General features: G+C 34.3%; 1 protein-coding gene and 2 non-coding genes across 6 annotated transcripts in view; all 3 read right to left on the bottom strand.

The window, feature by feature from the left end:
• The window catches only part of Abca3 (ATP binding cassette subfamily A member 3), a 121,382-nt gene extending 103,483 nt beyond the window's left edge, over positions 1 to 17,899 (bottom strand). For 3 of the 4 annotated variants that reach the window (XM_073974588.1, XM_073974590.1, XM_073974591.1), the window contains exons 1-2: positions 17,778 to 17,899; positions 17,517 to 17,702 (exon numbers count right to left, since the gene is read on the bottom strand). The gene's annotated coding sequence lies outside the window, so the exon portion shown is untranslated. Of the gene's footprint in view, positions 1 to 7,477; positions 7,587 to 17,516; positions 17,703 to 17,777 lie in introns of all 4 variants that reach the window. The other variant, XM_073974592.1, reaches the window with a different exon arrangement.
• A 1,581-nt stretch (positions 17,900 to 19,480) lies between these two features.
• Positions 19,481 to 19,574, bottom strand: TRNAY-GUA (transfer RNA tyrosine (anticodon GUA)). The gene is made up of 2 exons: positions 19,538 to 19,574; positions 19,481 to 19,516 (listed from the first exon to the last, which is right to left on the bottom strand). It is a non-coding gene; the product is annotated as a tRNA-Tyr (tRNA).
• Positions 19,575 to 19,684: 110 nt separating this feature from the next.
• On the bottom strand, positions 19,685 to 19,778 carry TRNAY-GUA (transfer RNA tyrosine (anticodon GUA)). Its single transcript has 2 exons — positions 19,742 to 19,778; positions 19,685 to 19,720 (listed from the first exon to the last, which is right to left on the bottom strand). It is a non-coding gene; the product is annotated as a tRNA-Tyr (tRNA).
• Positions 19,779 to 20,171: the final 393 nt, after the last annotated feature.

Genomic DNA, 20,171 nt, shown 5'->3' with positions numbered 1-20,171 from the left:
ACAAACAAACGTACAAACATTTTCCTCCGGTATAGATATACTCGTAGATACCGCACAAATTTCATTGAAATAAACATGGGAGCTATAGCCAAATCAACACCGATTTCAATACTTATTTCTACACCAAATTTAGTTACACATTGGGCATACATAGCGTGTTTGGGGCATCAAATACATGAAATCGGCCGAAAATATATATAGGAGCTATATCCAAATCTGAACCGATTTCAACATAATTCGGCATACTCATTTCTACCACAAATTTAGTCACACATTCCTAATTTCATTGAAATTGGACATACATAGTGGGTTGGGTGCATCAAATACATGAAATCGGCCGAAAATATATGTAGGAGCTATATCCAAATCTGAACCGATTTCAATATAATTCGGCATACTCATTTATACAACAAATATAGTCACACATTCCAAATTTCATTGAAATTGGACATACATAGTGAGTTGGGTGCATCAAATACATGAAATCGGCCGAAAATATATATAGGAGCTATATCCAAATCTGAATCGATTTCAATATAATTCGGCATACTCATTTCTACCACAAATTTAGTCACACATTCCTAATTTCATTGAAATTGGACATACATAGTGGGTTGGGTGCATCAAATACATGAAATCGGCCGAAAATATATGTAGGAGCTATATCCAAATCTGAACCGATTTCAATATAATTCGGCATACTCATTTCTACAACAAATATAGTCACACATTCCAAATTTCATTGAAATTGGACATACATAGTGGGTTGGGTGCATCAAATACATGAAATCGGCCGAAAATATATATAGGAGCTATATCCAAATCTGAATCGATTTCAATATAATTCGGCATACTCATTTCTACCACAAATTTAGTCACACATTCCTAATTGCATTGAAATTGGACATACATAGTGGGTTGGGTGCATCAAATACATGAAATCGGCCGAAAATATATATAGGAGCTATATCCAAATCTGAACCGATTTCAATATAATTCGGCATACTCATTTCTACAACAAATTTAGTCACACATACCAAATTTCATTGAAATTGGACATACCTAGTGGGTTGGGTGCATCAAATACATGAAATCGGACGAAAATATATATAGGAGCTATATCCAAATCCAAACCGATTTCAACATAATTTGGCATACTCATTTCTGCAACAAATTTAGTCACACATTCCAAATTTCATTGAAATCGGACATATGTAGAGTGTTTGGTATATCAAATACTTGAAATCGGACGAAAATATATATGGGATCTATATCCAAATCTGAACCGATTTCGATATAGTTTGGAACATTTTGTTATAAGCCACGTTCCGTCACGCATTCCAAATTTCATGGAAATCGGACATATATAGCGTGTTTGGTACATCAAATACTTGAAATCGGACGAAAATATATATGAGAGCTATATCCAAATCTGGACCGATTTCGCTATATTTTGGTACATTTATTTTTAGGCTAAAGTCCATCACACATTTCAAATTTGGAGTCTGTATCTGTAACCGTTCTATAGATATTTGCATACAAAGTTTAAATTTTTTAGAGGTACCTCCGATTCTGATGCTATATCTCCGGATCGGAGCGGATTTTCGAAACTTTTTATAGCCTATGTTACTTTCAGGCGATGTAGTAATATACCCTGAAAATTTCAGCAAGATCGGTTCAGCGGTTTTTGAGTCTATAAATTTCAAACAAACAAACAAACAAACATACAAACATTTTTCTATTTTATATATATAGATATCGTATATATTGAGTTTCTTAGTTACCACACTCAATTCGAACATATTCGGTGTGAGCATTTCGTCGTCTATAAATTCATTAGTCTATGATCAGACAAATTTGTTTGGGTAAAAAATGGTAGAACCATAGACTAATAAATATACAGACGACGGATCACTCAATTTTTCCGCGGTCAAGTCACTCCAACCCGAAAAACTCAAAAAAGTTCGAAGACGATTTTGCGGAAAATGGCAATATTTTCTTGGATATTTTTATCTGAGGATATAGTTCTCATCAAAAACTATCCCCATGTAGCCTTTTGTAAGAACAAAATATTTGTTAAGTTGTATTTTTTGGCATTTTATATTGAGTTTCTTAGTTACCACACTCAATTCGAACAAGTCGGTGAGAGAGAACCGACGTCTATGTTTTCATTAGTCTATGGTAGAACTGATTTTTCGACATTTATTTGACGATTATTTGGCAATGATTAAAAAAATAACAAAAAAAAAAGTAACAAGTAAAAAGCCGTTAAGTTAGGCCGGACCGACCTTTTTATACCCTCCACCATAAAATAGTTTAAATTAAACTTGAGTAATTAGTTTCCTTTCACACGTTTAGGTGGAAAAATTTTTTTAACATGGATAACTCAAATGCCAAAATGATGGAATCTCTCAAATAAAACGCTTGCCGTTTAATTTTGTCACCATTTATAATTTAAATGCAAGCGTTTTATTTGAAAGATTCCATCATGAGAAAGAATATATTTATTGAGGCTAAGCGACAAATTATTTCCTAAATAAAACACTGAAACTTCATTTTTTTAAATTATATTTTATTTTTAACTTTTTAGTAAATAGATTTTTTTGACCACTGAGGACAAAATTATAGTCAATTTAGGCCGAAAATTTAGATAAAAACTTTAAAATGCCTGAAATCGTGTAGTACCGTTATATAAAGGCTATACCAAAACCTGGTCTTATGTCCATAATTTTTGGTGGGGAAGTTTCTGTACCATTGGGGACTCCAAATGCCAAGTTACAGCCCATCCTGGCTAAAAATTGAGATAAAATCCTTAAAAGACTTTAAATCGGGTGGTACCACTATATGGGGGCTATACCAAAACCTTGACCTATGTCAACAATTTTTGGTGGAGAAGTTTCTGTACCATTGGGTACTCCAAATTCCAAGTTACAGCCAATTCGGCCTCAAAATGAAGATAAAATCATCATAATACTTGAAATCGGGTGGTACCGCAATAAGGAGGCTATACCAAAACCTGGACCTATGTTCAAAATTTTTGGTTAGGAAATGTCTGTGTCATTGGAAATCCCAAATGACAGCTAATTCGGGCAAAAATGAAGATAAAATCCTCAAAATACCTGAAATCGGGTGGTACCGCTATATAGGGGCTATAGGAAAAATTGGGCCCATATTCATGTATTGTCATCCAAATCTGAAAAGTGTGCAAAGTTTTAGTCCGACCGTTAAAGCACTGTAAAATGGACCAATCTTTATTGTAATTTCATATTCATGTATTGTCATCCAAATCCGATTGGTCAACAGCAACTGTGTCAAAATTGAGTTAGCAGATTTGAAATTCTATTTAAATAAAACACCGTAAAAACACTGTAAAAATGGACCAATATTGGTTTTGATTTCATATTCATGTATTGTCATCCAAATCGAAAAATGTGCAAAGTCCGATTGGTCAACTGCAAAGGTATCAAAATTGAGTTACCAGATTTGAAATGCAATATAAATAAAACACGTTAAAACACTGTGAAATGGACCAATCTTTGTATTAATTTCATATTCATTTATTGTCATCCAAATCTGAACAGTGTGCAAAGTTTAGTCCGACCGTTAAAGCACTGTAAAATGGACCAATCATTGTTGTAATTTCATATTCATGTATTGTCATCCAAATCCGAATGGTCAACTGCAACTGTGTCAAAATTGAGTTACCAGATTTGAAATGCAATTTAAATAGAACACCGTTAAAACACTATAAAATGAACTAATGCTAAGTTTACATTTACGAAATCCACTCGATTTCAACAGTCAAATGAAATCTATCTGGATTTCATTTGGCGTTTAACCTATGGATTTGACAGTTGAAATCGAGTGGATTTCGTAAATGTAAACCAAGCATAATATTGGTTTTGATTCCATATTCATGTATTGTCATCTAAATCTGAAAAATGTGTCAAGTTTCAGTTCGATTGGTCAACTGCAACTGTGTTAAAAATGAGTTACCCGATTTGAACTAAATGAGCCAAAGCAAGTTAAATAAAACACTGTAATAAAAATGTGTTCAGCCAGGTGAAAAGTACCACCTACGGGGCCATATCAAAGTGTTCACCTTTCTTTAAAATTTTTGGTGGACAAGTTTTATAATTGAGAATCTCAAACGTTGAATTACAGGTCAAACACATTTCAAAGGTCAAAATTTTTCAAAAAAATATTTTAAATACTTGTAATCGTCGTTCGATGCTGGTATTGGTGTCATATTAAAGAGGAGAGTAAAGACTTTATATAATAATTAAAATTATTGCATTCCAGGATAAAAAGGACATCAAAAATATCCTTGAAAAATTAAGTAAAAAGTGAGAATTTTTGCAGGCGCATATCTTCTAAACCGCGAAAAATTTTAATTTGTTCATGGAGGCAAAGTTGTAGATCTAGTCATAAAGAACATCAATTCTGGGCAAATGAAATCCACCAAACCTCATTTTCAAAATCAAAATCGCCAAGGTCAAACCTCTAGAAAAGGTTATAGAAGATGAGGTTTGGAGGATTTGATGTGTCCAGAATTTATATTCTTTATGACAAGAGCTACAACTTTGCCTCCATGAACAAATTAAAATTCTTCGCGGTTTAGAAGATATGCGCCTGCAAAAATGCTCACTTTTAATTAATTTTTCAGGGATATTTTTGATGTCCTTTTTATCCTGGAATGAAATAATTTATAATTATTATATAAAGCCTATACTCTCCTCTTTAATATGACACCAATACCAGCATCGTACAACGAGTACAAGTATTTAAAATATTTTTTTGAAAAATATTGACCTTTGAAATTTGTTTGACCTCTAAAAGGTCAAAACGATGAGAAAACGAAAAATTAAAAATGCCATTTAACTCCATTTTGCCTATATTTTCAAACGTGTATAGTCCGGTTCGAGTGTAATTTTGGCTGTCGGACAGTGTTACAGCTAGATCGGTTAAAAATGTTAACTTAAATCCTCAAAATACCAAAAATCGGGAAGTACCGTTATATGGGGGCTATATAGAGTTTGGGAATTCCCAACTTTTTTCATTCCCGGGAAATCGGGAATAAAAATTTCTCATTCCCGGGAATTGCCGGGACTATGAGAAATCGAGTTCGTGGGACATAGACATGACAGAGAGCAAACATAATGGATATAAATACAGTTGTATCATTAGTTGTCTCTTTGAAACAATATTAACGACAATGCGCCAAAATCTTGAAAGTACCAAAACATCATATATGGCAGCTGTTCAAGCCAACCAATTCTTCCTGACTAATTGCGGAGTTTATATAAAATGCTGTTTCACAGGACCATCCTCGCAAAGGCTTCCTTCATATCAAAGATTGCTATGCGACTCTATTTTTCAGGTCAATGATATGGGACGTTCTTCTTAGGGTTCGAAGGGCGTGTCGATTATAGAATAAATCCGTTAAAAAAGGATTATTACAAGGTTGACCAAAACTTCACAATTGCATATTACATACAATAATTTCGGAGAAAACAACGATTCGAACCGATCACAGAGTTTATATCTTAGCAAATTAATATTCTTCAAGAATGCCATTAATAAAAATATGGACTAGAACAACAGGGTAATGGCTCCAAAAAGTTCAGAATTATGCTATTCCACTATATTGTCAACATTAAACAACTATAAGACAAATTATATAAGACTTACATATGAAAAATACAAATACCCGTATTCCCGGGAATTTTTTTTGAAATCTGATCCCGTCTGAAAGAAATCGAGAAATGGAGACGTTTCGAGGCCGCTAAGACCCGCAAATGTCAAATTACACCTAGTTCGGTTAAAAATTGTTGCTAAAATCCTTAAAATACCGAAAATAGGGAGGTTCCGTTATATGTGGGCTATATCAAAACATGGGCCTATGTCAGCGTAGCCCATAATATTTCCATCAATACTACAGCATATGTGTATGCATTGGTGAAAATAACAACAACCACATGATATTTATCGTTTGTTTATTTACACGTACACTGTACGTGAGAGAGAGAAGCAAATGCAAAAACAACTCAGTGGGCGCCCTCACTATACTTCTTTGCAAAGACAGCGCGTCTCTGGCCTATGTTGACTAGTTTTGGTGGAGAAGTTTCGTGACCACTGAGAACCTCAAATGTCAAATAACAGCTAGTTAAAAATTTGAGCTAAAATGCTCAAAATACCGAAAATCGGGAGGTACCGTTATACCTATGTGGGCTGTACCAAAACATGGACCTATACCCATCATTTTTGGAATATAAGTTTGTTGATCACTGGGAACCCTAAATGTCAAATTATAGCTTATTCTGTTAGAAATTGTGATTAAAAACGTCAAAATAACTGAAATCGGCTGATACCGTTATATGGTATAGGGTATAAAACAGTGAAATAGAAAATATAACGTTGCATTCTTTTTTTTGTTTCTTTTTGACATTACTACCAGATCTACCATTTTCCGTTCCTTTACTTTTCTGGTAAAACTGGTCATGAGAGAGCAATTTTGACAGTTTTCTCTCTTACCAAGTTTACCATTAAAAAAGTAAAGGAACAAAGCTTATGACAATTCACCCACAAACGCCAAAAATGTACGCTGAAAGTTTTCACATTACGATACCAAATGAAAGCACCAACAGATTGATTCCAATAACTTGTCCATAGACTAATGAATTTATAGACGACGGAATGCTCTCACCGAGTATGTTCGAATTGTTAATAAATATTTTGTTCTGGCAAAAAGACTGCATAGGATTAGTTTTTGGTGGGAACTACCTATATTCTCAGATAAAAATTTCGAAGAAAATATTGTAATTTTCCCCTTTTCCTCTTCGAACTTGAGTGACTTGACCACGGAAAAATTGAGTAATCCGTCGTCTATAAATTCATTAGTCTATGCTTCTTCATATAATATGGAACCACTGTATTTTCAGTACCTTGTGCAAATCAGCGTTTTTGTTTTTTTCTTCTGTCTGCTATGGTAACACTGACAAACTTTAATTTACGCCATGTGTAAGAGAACGACGACAGAACGAAACCTCGCGCAATGAGTACAACAGAACTAAAGACTCTTTATTTGTATCTCTTTAGAAAAGATATACAAATGAGAATGACGCGAACAGATTTTTAAAAACAAAACAGATGAAGAAAATAATATTGTTTATTTATAATGGGAATATGACGTGCTACGTAAAATAACAACAACTACAAACAACAAAATTTGCGATTTGAGTTTTTATAAGGGCCAGTCTGTGGATATATCGAAAATACTGAGTTTTTTATTTCGTAAAAAAATTGACAAATGTTTTGAATGACATTGCAAAAATCTAGAGTTACTGTGAACCGGCAGAAAAAAGATTGTTTATACAGCGGATATTGAGTTATGAATGTGTGTGGTCAATTACCAAATATTTAATAATAATTCCTTTTTTTCTAATAAATAAACAATTATTGGAAACAATTTACTTACATAAGCAATTTTACTAAGGCGAAATTGTTTTCAGTCTATCCCAGCAGCAGCAGATAGGTATTTATGGTTTTTGTCGTTTGTGAAATATTTTCTAATTGTTGTTTTGTTTCTGCAAAGAAAATGATGTGTTTGTTGTGTGTAAAATAAATTTGTTCAGTAGGTATTTCACCATAACTGTAAATTGTAAAACAATGCCACAAATTATTGATAACGCAAATTTATTGTAATTTTTCTACTTTTCAAATGTTTTTTTTTCATGCTCCATATACCAAGCACACTTTATTGCTAGCCCTATAATTACATGGGACTTCGCTAATACTAATGCGTTACATATGGGCTGAAAAATTGCGGACCCAATTAACAATTTCTAAGTGAAACAAGTAAAAAGTAACAGTCAGAAGTTTTGAAAAGTTTCTGGGTAAATTTTGGAATAAATAAAATTATTGAAATACCTTTTATTGGTAGATATAAAGTTCTTCCCAATACAATACCTTAAAATTTGTCTTTCAAGTTCCTTCATTACCGTCGGCGAAACAATAAACGAAATTGGGAACGCATAAAGGATAATGGGTCTTATGCAAGTTATGTACAATAAAATTTTTGTATTAACTGGTAAATATTTGTTACTAACAACTTTTAGAAAAGAAACAAAGACATCTTGAGCCTTATTACGCGCCTTTCTGGCGTGAGCATTAAACTTTAAAAGTTTATTAAACTCAACACCTAAATATGTTACTTTGTCATTGGAATGGAATTACAGTGCCGTTTAAAACTAGCTTTAAAGTTTTACTTTCTGGTACCACAAAACGTTTGCATTTTCCAGAAGCATTTCCTATGCAAATGGCTTCACATTTTGACGTCTTTATTTTGATACCCCAATTTTTAAAATACTGATGTACGTACCTCATTGAGATATTGGGAGACATGGTTGAGGGAGAAAAGTTTGGCAGAGTTGTTGCTTTTGTTACTATTGACTAACAACCACCACACACCACCAACCAAACCATATGCAACTTTTGCTGTTTTTTTTATTAATTAGTGCTTTTATTTTGTATTATTGTAATTTACCGTTTCTAATAATGGATTTTTACTGCAGTTGCTATCGTCTTGTGAACATAGCAGAACAATACGAACCATATGTACATACATGATGCGTCTATCAGCACTATGTTGCCTTTATATTAAAGAAATTAAAAATTTGTAGTTGTGAACTATGCAGCCAAACATTTTGTTTTTTCGACACCAAACGCACTGTAGTTGTTTGGTTTGTCAGTTAACTAACAATAAAATTAGCTGTGTCTGGTAACCCTAAAATTTGTTACAATTTGTACCAATTGTTGCTGGAAGTCGTCTGTTAACACAAAAAACCAGCAAAAGAGAGCGATTCGAGAGAGACATTTTGACAGTTCTTTCACTGAGAGCTTGCAAATTCTTGCTGGACAAATTTCTTCTAGCAAGCACTTGCAAGCTCTTCTTCTTCCTGAAAACAATCAATCAGCTGTTTTTAGTTTTTTGTTGATTTATGTTTGTGAACATTAAAAACAATTTTATTGTGGAAATAGCATAGTCTAATTGTATTGTTTTATGGAGAACAAATTTGTAAAGTGGAAAAATACTTTTTTGTTTCATTTTCTTTTTTATTTTTAATAAAATACAACGTGTTTTCTTCCTTTGTTGGCGGACAAATTCTTCTGTTTTGGCAAGTCAGCTGATTGCTTGCTGGTTTTTGCTGGGAAGGTGTCTGTTTACTTTTTACAATTTTCTAGCAAAAGAGAATAAAAACCCCTTACTCTCTGAGAAAGTTCTTGCTGGACAATTCTTGCTGGGAAAGTAACCAGACAGACTTATTTTTGGGAAACGTTTGCCGTGCGTTATGGTCAATGACACACTCAGACACACACACACACATGTGATTGCTTAACAACCCTATAACCCAGCTAACAATTTTTTCCGAGGGCTCTGATTTCCGATTTTTTTCCGAAATTTTCTGAATATATTTTAGATATTTGTCGATTTCTCTAATGTTTTTCTAGAAATTGTACCGATTTTCTAAAACTTTTTTTTAAGAATCTCTGCACATTTTCTGAAGAACCTTAAGAACCTCGTTCCGAATTCGTTCCGATGTCTAACCGATTTTCTAACGGATCTTTTTGTTCGATTGTTGTCGAAAAACAAAGTGATTTTTTATAAAATTCGCATATACAGTTTTTGAATTGTTTTAATATAAATGCAACATATAATAATTCAAGCTAGTGTTGATAGCTTTAACATACTCGTGCACATTCTTCTACTATTAATCACAAAATGATAACAAGAGGGAAAATCATTAGGAAGTTTGAAATTAGAATCATCCATAAATAGGGAATTAAAAGAGAATTGTTTCTGAGTTTGGGGATTTGTTCTGTGTTGTGTGTCAATATCAAAAACGTCAGCGGCCAAGAATTTCATCAGATTTTTTCCAGAAAATCTAATCTTTTCTTCGAATTTTTCCAGAATTTCTTTCCGAATTCGGACCGATTTTCTTCAAAAAATCTAAATTTTCCACCGAATTTTCCAGAATTTTTTTCCGAATTCGGACCGAATTCGTTGCGAAACTCTAATATCTTGTTAGAATTTTCTTAGAAAATTCTTTCCGATTTCGGTGGACACGTCCATACAACTTTTGTACCGAATTCGGAAAGAATTCGGCATCAGAATCGGCAACTTGTGCAGAGATTCTGACCGAATTCGCAAAGAATTCGGAAAAAAATGTTAGCTGGGAAGTTAGCACCCTGCCAACATTTTTTCAATTTTTGGAAGATTGTTCGCTTAGATTAATCTTCTGTGATTCCCCACGGCGATCATTGGGTGATTGTTTACATTTTTTTCTTAGATTTTTCAAATGATCGCCGTTGGGAATCACAGAAGACTCTTCTGGAAGAGCAACAGATGATTGTTACTAACATTTTTGATTTTGCTGCATATAATTCTCATATACACTTTCTACAGAACTTTGATATAAATGGCACGTATGATATTATGAGTATTGACAAACCACACATGTCCAGGTTTTGCCAAGTTTAACCAAAATACAATATAGTGACTGAGGAAACAGTACTGAGTACAGTTCCTATAACAAATAACCACAACATAAAGCAATAATTAACAAGTAAAAAAGCGTTAAGTTCGGCCGGGCCGAACTTTTCATACCCTCCACCATAAAATATTCATTCCTGTCCCCAACTTTAAGTGAGTACGTTAAAATGTCAGAAAATGTACATAAAATGCTCCATTCGGGAGGCCCTTTTTTATGGTGCCTATATCTAACTGTTGACAATTTTTGGTGGGCTAGAAATTGGGAGGTACTGTAATATAGGGGTTATAATAAAACATGGGCCTATGTTGACAGTTTTTGATGGGAGCCTTTAATGTCAAATAACTCCTAATTCGGTTAAAAAATTTAGCTAGAATCCTCAAAATATCAAAAATCGGTACATAACGTGGGAACTTCAAATGTCATTAACAGCTAGTTCGGAGGTATCTGGGCTATACGAAAATATGAACTTAAATGAAAAATTTTTGTTGCAGAATTTTTGTTGACTTTTAAATTTCAAATTACAGAAAGTTTTGTTTTGGGGCTATACAAAAACATGGACCTACGTTCGGTTAAACATTTTAAGTAAAATCCTCAAAGTACCGAAAATCGGGAAGTATCGATATATTGGCGCTATGTTGAAAATTGTTGATGCAGATGTGTGGTGACCACTACAACCTTCAAATGTCAAATTACAGTTAGTTCTGTTAAAAATTGTAGCTAAAATTGCCAAATTACTGAAAACTGTAGGGTACCGTTACATGGGAGCTCTATCCGAACATGGACCTATGTTGACAATTTTTGATGGAGAGGTGTTGTGACCACTAAGAACTTCAAATGTCAAATTACTGCTAGTTCTTTTTAATATTGTAGCTAAAATCATCAAATTACTGAAAATCGGGAGGTACCGTTATATGGGGGCTTTCTTGACAATTTTTGGTGGAGAGGTGTGGTGACCACTAAGAATTTCAAATGTCAAATGTTCAAATTACAGATAATTCGGTTAAAACTTGTTGGTAAAATTCTTAAAATACCTGAAATCGGGCGGTAACGTTATATGGGGGCTATTCCAAAACATGGACCTATGCCCACTAGTTATATAAGTTTATTGACATTTAAGAACCCTAAATGTCAATTGATAGCAAAATCGGTCTGAAAATGTATATAAAAACGTCAAAATGCCGTAAATCGGAGGTACCGTTATATGAGGGCTATACCAAAACGTGGACCTAGGTCCACAACTTTTGTTATATAAGTTTAGTAGCACTTAAGAACCCTAAATGTCAAATTATAGCTGCATCGGTCTGAAAATGTAGCTTAAAACGTCAAAATACCGTAAATCGGGGGCTACCGTTATATGGGGACTATACCAAAACGTGGACCTATGTCCACAAATTTTGTTATATAAGTTTATTGACACTTAAGAACCCTAAATGTCAAATTATAGCTAAATCGGTCTGAAAATGTAGCTAAAACCGTCAAAATACCGTAAATGGGGGGGTACCGTTATATGGGGGCTATACCAAAACGTAGACCTATGTCCACAACTTTTGTTATATAAGTTTATTGACATTTAAGAACCCTAAATGTCAAATTATAGCTACGTCGGTCTGAAAATTTAGCTAAAAACGTCAAAATACCGCAAATCGGGGGTACCGTTATATGGGGGCTATACCAAAACGTGGACCTATGTCCACAACTTCTAATATATAAGTTTATTAACATTTAAGAACCCTAAATGTCAAATTATAGCTTCATCGGTCTGATAATGTAGCTAAAAACGTTAAAATACCGTAAATCGGGGGGTACCGTTATATGGGGGCTATACCAAAACGTGGACCTATGTCCACAACTTTTGTTATATAAGTTTATTGATACTTAAGAACCCTAAATGTCAAATTATAGCTAAATCGGTCTAAAAATGTAGCTAAAAACGTCAAAATACCGCAAATCGGAGGGTACCGTTATATAGGGGCTATACCAAACCGTGGACCTATGTCCACAAGTTTTGTTATATATGTTTATTGACACTTAAGAACCCTAAATGTCAAATTATAGCCAAATCGGTCTGAAAATGTAGCTAAAAACGTCAAAATACCGTAAATCGGGGGGTACCGTTATATGGGGGCTATACCAAAACGTGGACCGATATAGCCCATCATCGAACTTGACCTGCCTGCAAACAAAAGACGCATTTTCCCAAAATTTCAGCGTCCTATCTCCATTTTTGTGGATGCTAGAGTGATTACCACAGACGGACGGACGGACGGACGGACGTGCTCAGATCGACTTAGAATTTTACCCTGATCAAGAATATATATACTTTATAGGGTCGCAAATGAGTATTTCAATGCGTTACAAACGGAAAAACAAACTTAATATACCCTCCATACTATGGTGGAGGGTATAAAAACCATAACAAAGCAGAAAAGAAAACAAAAGCAGAAAAGTAAACAACAAATAAAAGAAACAAAAAACAATTGTTCTATTCTTTTTTCATTTTTCTTTACATGTTGATCTTCTGAAGATCTTCCAGATGATTAATCTGCGATTCTTCCTCGCGAATCGCTTCCCGGACACAGTTACTTTATGTCGGCGATTCGCAGGTTATCATTAGGCGCGCTCTTCCGCGATTGAATTGATCTTCCCCGCGAATCGCAGATTATCTTTAAGCGATTAAAAATTTGAAAAAATGTTTGCAGGGCATCAGCATACCACAGTGAATTTTATCAACCACCAAACGTTTTTGATTTATTCACATGTGTTAAGTACTATTTAGTTTTCTATCTGTTGTTGTGGAGTTGAGTACTTTTCGCTTTTCGTTTTGTTCGTACTCACGAATGTAAACAAAACGAAACTAAACAGCGAGCTCGGCCAACGAGGGTTATGTTTCGTTTTATATTGTTCCTATGGAAAATACGAAACGAAACGATTGGAAATTTCATTTAAAGTATTTTTACGTACTCTGTCTGGAACACAGCAATTGTCACCTAACTTTCGCTTTGTTCCAGAACTAAAAAGTTTTTAAATTTGTAAAATGTTCACTTCTCTTTAAACAAAAATGGCGCTGAATGACGTTATCGTTAAAAAACTTTTTACACAACAAATTTGGGCGAGTAAAGAAATAGTAACATGGCTGACGGCGTCTAATTGGCTGATACACGGACTTTGGCATTTATTCCAGTTTTTTTACGTATTTTCCATATCCGTTCCCGAACTATTTCAAAAAACTTTTGTGTGAGAACAATTTTTTTTACAGTTCTCTCTTTTACGAGTTTTACTATCAGAAAGTACGGGAACGAGAGAACGGGAAGATGACAGCCGAAATATCGGATAAATAAAAAAGAAATAAACACGTACATCTTTGTTTTCAGTTGACCAAAAGCCAAAATAAAACCACCAAAAATAAAAATTATTTAATTTTTAAAAGCAACATAGATTAAAATAAGAATTATTTGTGTATAATTGCGTTTTTTGTTAAAAGCAAAAGGAACGATCAACTTATAAAATTTTTTGCTACACAGAAAAAAAAGTAATTACTGCATTTCAGGAATAGTGTTCATAAAGTCTTGCCAAGGTTCAAATTTCTGCATTTCATGAACGCCTTTTATAAATAAAAAAAAATACTGTTTTTCTGAGACATTGAAAAAAAACAGTTTGGCGGAGTTGTTGTTTTTGTTACTATTGACTAACAACAACCACCACACACCCCCAACCAAACCAGATACAAATTTTGCTGTTTTTTATTAATGCTTTTATTTTGTATTATTGTAATTTACCGTTTCTAATAATGGATTTTTACTGCATTTGGTATCGTCTTGTGAACATAGCAGAACAATACGAACCATATGTACATACATGATGCGTCTATCAGCACTAGATTGAGATATTAGATGTTGCCTTTAAATTAAAGAAATTAAAAATTTGTAGTTGCGAATTATACAGCCAAACACTTTGTTTTTTCGACACCAAACGCACTGTAGTTGTTTGGTTTGTCAGTTAAAAAACAACAAAATTGTTGCGACATACAGTGGTAGTTTAGGTATGTTGTTGTGGTGTGGTTTGTTGATATAGTCTCAATGTGATGGTGAGAGGATGGTGGGGGTTGTGTTGTGGTTTGTTGATACATTGTAAATACGATGGTGAGACGACGGGACCATTCAAAAGGGAACGAGAACAAAGTTGAGAGCATTTACCAAACAAGAGAGGAAATATGGGAGCAAATAGTAGAATATGGGGTAAAATAGGAAAGTGATTTTATTTTGCATCTCATGAAAATCTTACATATTTTTGAAAAAGCCACCGGCTGGAAATAAGAAACTGCACATGTATCTTATGTGAGTTACCTGTACAGCAGCGTCGCCCAAGAGAATTCCATCAAACTAAAGCAAGTCTTTGTGTATAGGTGAATAAACAACAATCAAATTATGTTTATCCTCCGTTTTTGTACACGTACAATGTGAATGAGAGAGAATAGGAAATGCAAAACAACTCAGTGGGCGCCCTCAGTATAGACATGGGCGACCCTGCTGTACAGTATGAAAAAACTACATCACGAACGAAAATATGTAAAAATTCTTGAAATATTTTTTTTGTGTAAAATACGATTTTCCGACTACTGGAATACGTCATACCGACAATTGGGAAATGGTGCCGACTACTAGCAAAAAAAGCACTATTTTACTAAATTCGCATTTTCCTCCACTTTTATAAGAAATAATTCAAAATTTGTTTATTTCATCGAAAAGTAGACAAAATTTGGATGCAAATACGCTTTTGTTCACAGCAATCGGACAAACTTACTCGGAATGGTGAATGATTGAAATTCTTAAAGTGCCGACTATTTGTGCACTTACCCTATGAGCTCCGAAATGTCTTAATATTTATACACCTTCCTAAGTGGTAGGCCCCTTTGGCAGATATTAATTATAAAAATGAGTCCAAAAAATGGGGTTGTGAAGATTCTAAGGCCCATTTCTCTGTATTCACAGAAGACATTCCAAAGTATAGCACCATTTTGGAATACATTAAACGATTGCCCATAATGGACCCTTCTATTTTTATTTATTTTACAAAAAAAAACCGGGCCCAAACATTGGGCTTTACCCTACATCATCGGAACCGCTGAAAATGGCCCATTGTTTGACCACTTGCGGGATAGGTATTTCCATTAACTTTCAAACGATATCCATTTTGGGAACAAATCTAGTTTAGTAAAAACTCTCCGATTTTTTTGAAATTTTTTCCAGAGTTAGATATTTTTACGCTGATTACGGGAATATAAAATTTTCTTGGGGGACGGACCCGGTTACCCGGTTATTCGACCCGAAAGTCCGGGTACCCGGTACCCGTTCAGAAGTTATAACCAAAATACCTCTTTTTGGACCCGGGTTTTTCCATAAAACCCTCAAAAAGTCGAAAAAGGGCCCATTATGGGTGCTCAATTAATTCACGTAATTTTATAGCTCATACTTCAACCTTTCCAAAATGGTGCCATTTGTTATAATACCTTCACTGGGTCCAGAGTTTTTCTAAATTCATCACTTTTTTTTAAGTAATTTTTTTTTTAAGTAGCCGGCCTTCGGCCGGGGATTTAAGACTTTCTCCTATGGACAGGTTCAAATCTAGGGAATGGGAACAACATTTTCTTTTAAATTATAAATTTTCTCTAAGTAGCCGGCCTTCGGCCGCGGATTTAAGACTTTCTCCTGTGGACAGGTTCAAATCTAGGGAATGGGAACAACATTTTCTTTTAAATTATAAATTTTCTCTAAGTAGCCGGCCTTCGGCCGGGGATTTAAGACTTTCTCCTATGGACAGGTTCAAATCTAGGGAATGGGAACAACATTTTCTTTTAAAGTATAAATTTTCTCTAAGTAGCCGGCCTTCGGCCGGGGATTTAAGACTTTCTCCTATGGACAGGTTCAAATCTAGGGAATGGGAACAACATTTTCTTCTAAATTTTTCTCTCATTCTAAGGTCAATATCTCTGGACCCAGTGAAGGTATTATAACAAATGGCACCATTTTGGAAAGGTTGAAGTATGAGCTATAAAATTACGTGAATTAATTGAGCACCCATAATGGGCCCTTTTTCGACTTTTTGAGGGTTTTATGGAAAAACCCGGGTCCAAAAAGAGGTATTTTGGTTATAACTTCTGAACCCCTGGAGATAACCCCATGACCACTTGTCGGATAGATATTTTCATAAGCTTTCCAACGATACCCATTTTGTAAGAATCGGTTAAGTAGAACCGGGTCTATCGGGTACCGGGTACCCGGACTTTCGGGTCGAATAACCGGGTAACCGGGTCCGTCCCCCAAGCGTAAAAATATCTACCTATGGAAAAAAATTTCGAAAAAATCGGAGAGTTTCTACTAAACTAGATTTAAGCCCCATTTTGTATTAATAGGTTCAGCAGAACCGGGTCTAATCCGGGTTTTGTACTTGGACTTTCGAGTCAAACAACCAAGTAACGGAATCCGTCCCCATGAATATTATACATTATCGTCATAAGCATAAAAATACCTACATCTGAAAAAAATAAAAAAAAATCGGATAGTTTATACTAAACTTAAGTTAACTTCACTAGGTTCGTAACTTTTCAGCCCATGTGTATTACATTAGGCTTTGTCAACACTAGCCTTCGTGTCGCTATTATCTTTTGGTCTATTTTACATTATATATTTTTTATCACTGAATTTGATTTCATTTTTAATTGCATATTTTTTCTATTGTTTTTGCCATGGCAGAACTACCAGGTAGTGGTATCACACCAGCTGATCGAATATGAAATGTCAAATCCCTTTATAAAAAAAATTATTTTTGTTGTAATTTCCCCAACAACATAAAGAAAGTTTTGACATTACATATTCAAAATTTTACGATGCCACTACCTTGGTAATTGTGCCATGGTTTTTGCACAAACCTTTGAAATACAAAAACGTCAAACACACAGACACTCACCTACGTACATTCGTGCAATGTATTTACTATTTAATACTTTTTGGTTTCGTCGAATAATTTGTTTATATCTTTTAGTTTTATTGAAATTTTCAAGTGATTCACAGTATCAACTGACCAATAACAACAACACCACCGACAACATAAACACACAGAGACGGCCACCAAGTTGAATGACGATTCACGGCCCTTAAATTAAATAAGTGAACATAAGCAAATTTCATTAAATTTTTCTATTTCACTAAACTGCACTGCACTATTTACAATTCCAAGAATTGTTTATTTAATTGCCCGCAGCAATTGTTTTTATCCAAAACTTAGTTTATGGCCGTCTTATCTTTACAAACGTTTTGATTTGACTGAAATGTCAAATGTTAACACAAAAACTAATGAATGAGTACCTTAATACTACTCTCTTTATTCTGAAGAGAACAGCGCACATTGTGCCCCAAAGTTTGGGAGCAATGGTGAGCCAAACAGAATTTAAGAGAATTTAACATTTGTCGTTTTTCATGGTTTTTCTAAATTGTTTTTTAATTGCGAAAACACAATTTTAATCTACAATCGTGGATGAAATTATTTATTAAATTACAATTACAAAAAATACTTAAACGTCTGAGTTTTGTTGAATTAATAAAAGTAAGAGTATTTTACAGCAGCCACCAGTGGATGCCCGTGCACACCTATGTTTGGGAGCCAAACAGCTGATTCATGTTTATGAATATTCTACTACTGTTCTAATTATGAAGAGATGCAAAGAGCGGCGAATAGTGGAAACAAAAATAAAAATAAAACATTTTCTCTTTAGTGAATAGATTTTTTTTTATTAAGTCTCCCCAATCATTGGGACCCCAATGTCATCTCTTAACAACAACATGTGTAAGAATTCGAACAGCTGTTTGGTTTGTTATATTGTTGTTGTCTTAAATTTAAATAAACGCGAATGGTAAATGGGGGGAAATACATTTCAAGCTAAGCACGTGTTTCGATAAAAGGGGAGCAAACGATTTGTTTGAGAAATCGATATTTTAGAGGAGACTGTTAAGCATAGTACACACGGTCCAACAAAACTGACAGTCAACGTACTTTTACGGCAAATTTCTGGCAAATAAAATCTTTTTGTTAGCTAAAAATGAAATTGAATTGAAATACAACATTTAAGGTATAATTTAGTGATTAGGAAAGTAATTATTCAGCTAGACTGTTGGACCGCGTGTACTATGCTTTATTGAGTTTGTAACACATCCAACAAAAATCACTTCAATCTGTACTGCCACACATCCATCCAAAGAAACGAATACAACGAAACTTAGTGGCAACAAGTAAGAAAATATTAGTCTGCCTCGGCCATTTTCTTAGGAAGTATGGAAAGTTACAAAGGATCCTCAAATAGATCTCAAACTACACTTAAACAAAAATGTAGAAATTTTGTGAGGGAGGTACCCAGGGAGTCTACCGATATGACCCACTTCGAACCTAAACTAAGTTTGGATAAAATATTACAAGATCCAAAAGTGTGGACCAATACGGTTTCTCTTGCTTGTCGTGAACACATTTGTACCTTAGTAATAGGACAATATGTTGCAAAAAATTAAAACGATTCGAGAGGAGGTTTTAAACTGCACTGAACTGAAATTTTGTGTGAGAGTTACCCGAAGTAGTGTACCGATATAGATAATTCATATTCCAACCTGATCTAACTTTTATAGAAATATTACGATGTCCAAAATATGGACCAAATCGGTTACTGCGTTCGAGAGTTAACGTGCGCACCTTTTTAGCGAACAGTTTTGAAATTTTGTGGGGAGGTACTGGAGGAGTGGATAGTTTTAAATCATTTTAAGGCTGACCTTAGAGGCCGTAAGATTTTTAAATAATTTTAAGGCTGACCTTTGAGGCGGCCACAAGGCGTAGATTTTTAAATATGTACATGCTTAAAAATGTGAATCTGATATAAAAAAGCAAACTCCTTCGAGCCGGATTTGAACCAGCGACCTATGGATGTCTATTATGCCATTCAGTATCTACAGTCCACCGCTCTACCAACTGAGCTATCGAAGGCGATACATGGTTGGATTAGGGAACTTTCATATTTAGTTTTGAAAATATGCAACAATTTGAAGAAAAAAGCCTCTATTTGTTCACGATTTCGATATGAGAACAAAAAAGTATCCTTCGAGCCGGATTTGAACCAGCGACCTATGGATGCCTGTTACTCAATTCTATACCTACAGTCCACCGCTCTACCAACTGAGCTATCGAAGGTATGTTATGACCAAATTTTGATCGATAAAAGAGATTCAAGATTTAATCGAATGAAATAGTCGACTATAAGATTATTCGATTTTTGCCCTCAATTATAAAATCGACTTTTCGATTTTGATAAATCAGTTAAAATCGAATTTCGATTTTCCGCCAATTGAAAGTAGACTCACGGTTTAATTAAAAAGGTTAGCTAAAGCTATCTGCCAATTTAAATTTTTTCTTTCGAGTGTTCCTAACACTTCAAAATTATATACACAATCTGTGCATGTGTTTGTGCTGTTTGAAAAATATGTCAAACAATTTTAAAATCAATCGAATTCAATGATTTTTAAAATTGTTTTTAGAACACATGCATTGAAGAAATTCTTCAGCTTTGCATTAAAACAATCATTT

This window comes from Musca autumnalis, unplaced genomic scaffold, assembly GCF_047663935.1.
Source record: "Musca autumnalis isolate F117 unplaced genomic scaffold, ASM4766393v1 scaffold_3, whole genome shotgun sequence".
Lineage (NCBI taxonomy): Eukaryota > Metazoa > Arthropoda > Insecta > Diptera > Muscidae > Musca > Musca autumnalis.
The sequence above is the reverse complement of the archived record's forward strand: the minus strand, read 5'-3'. Positions and strand labels throughout refer to the sequence as shown.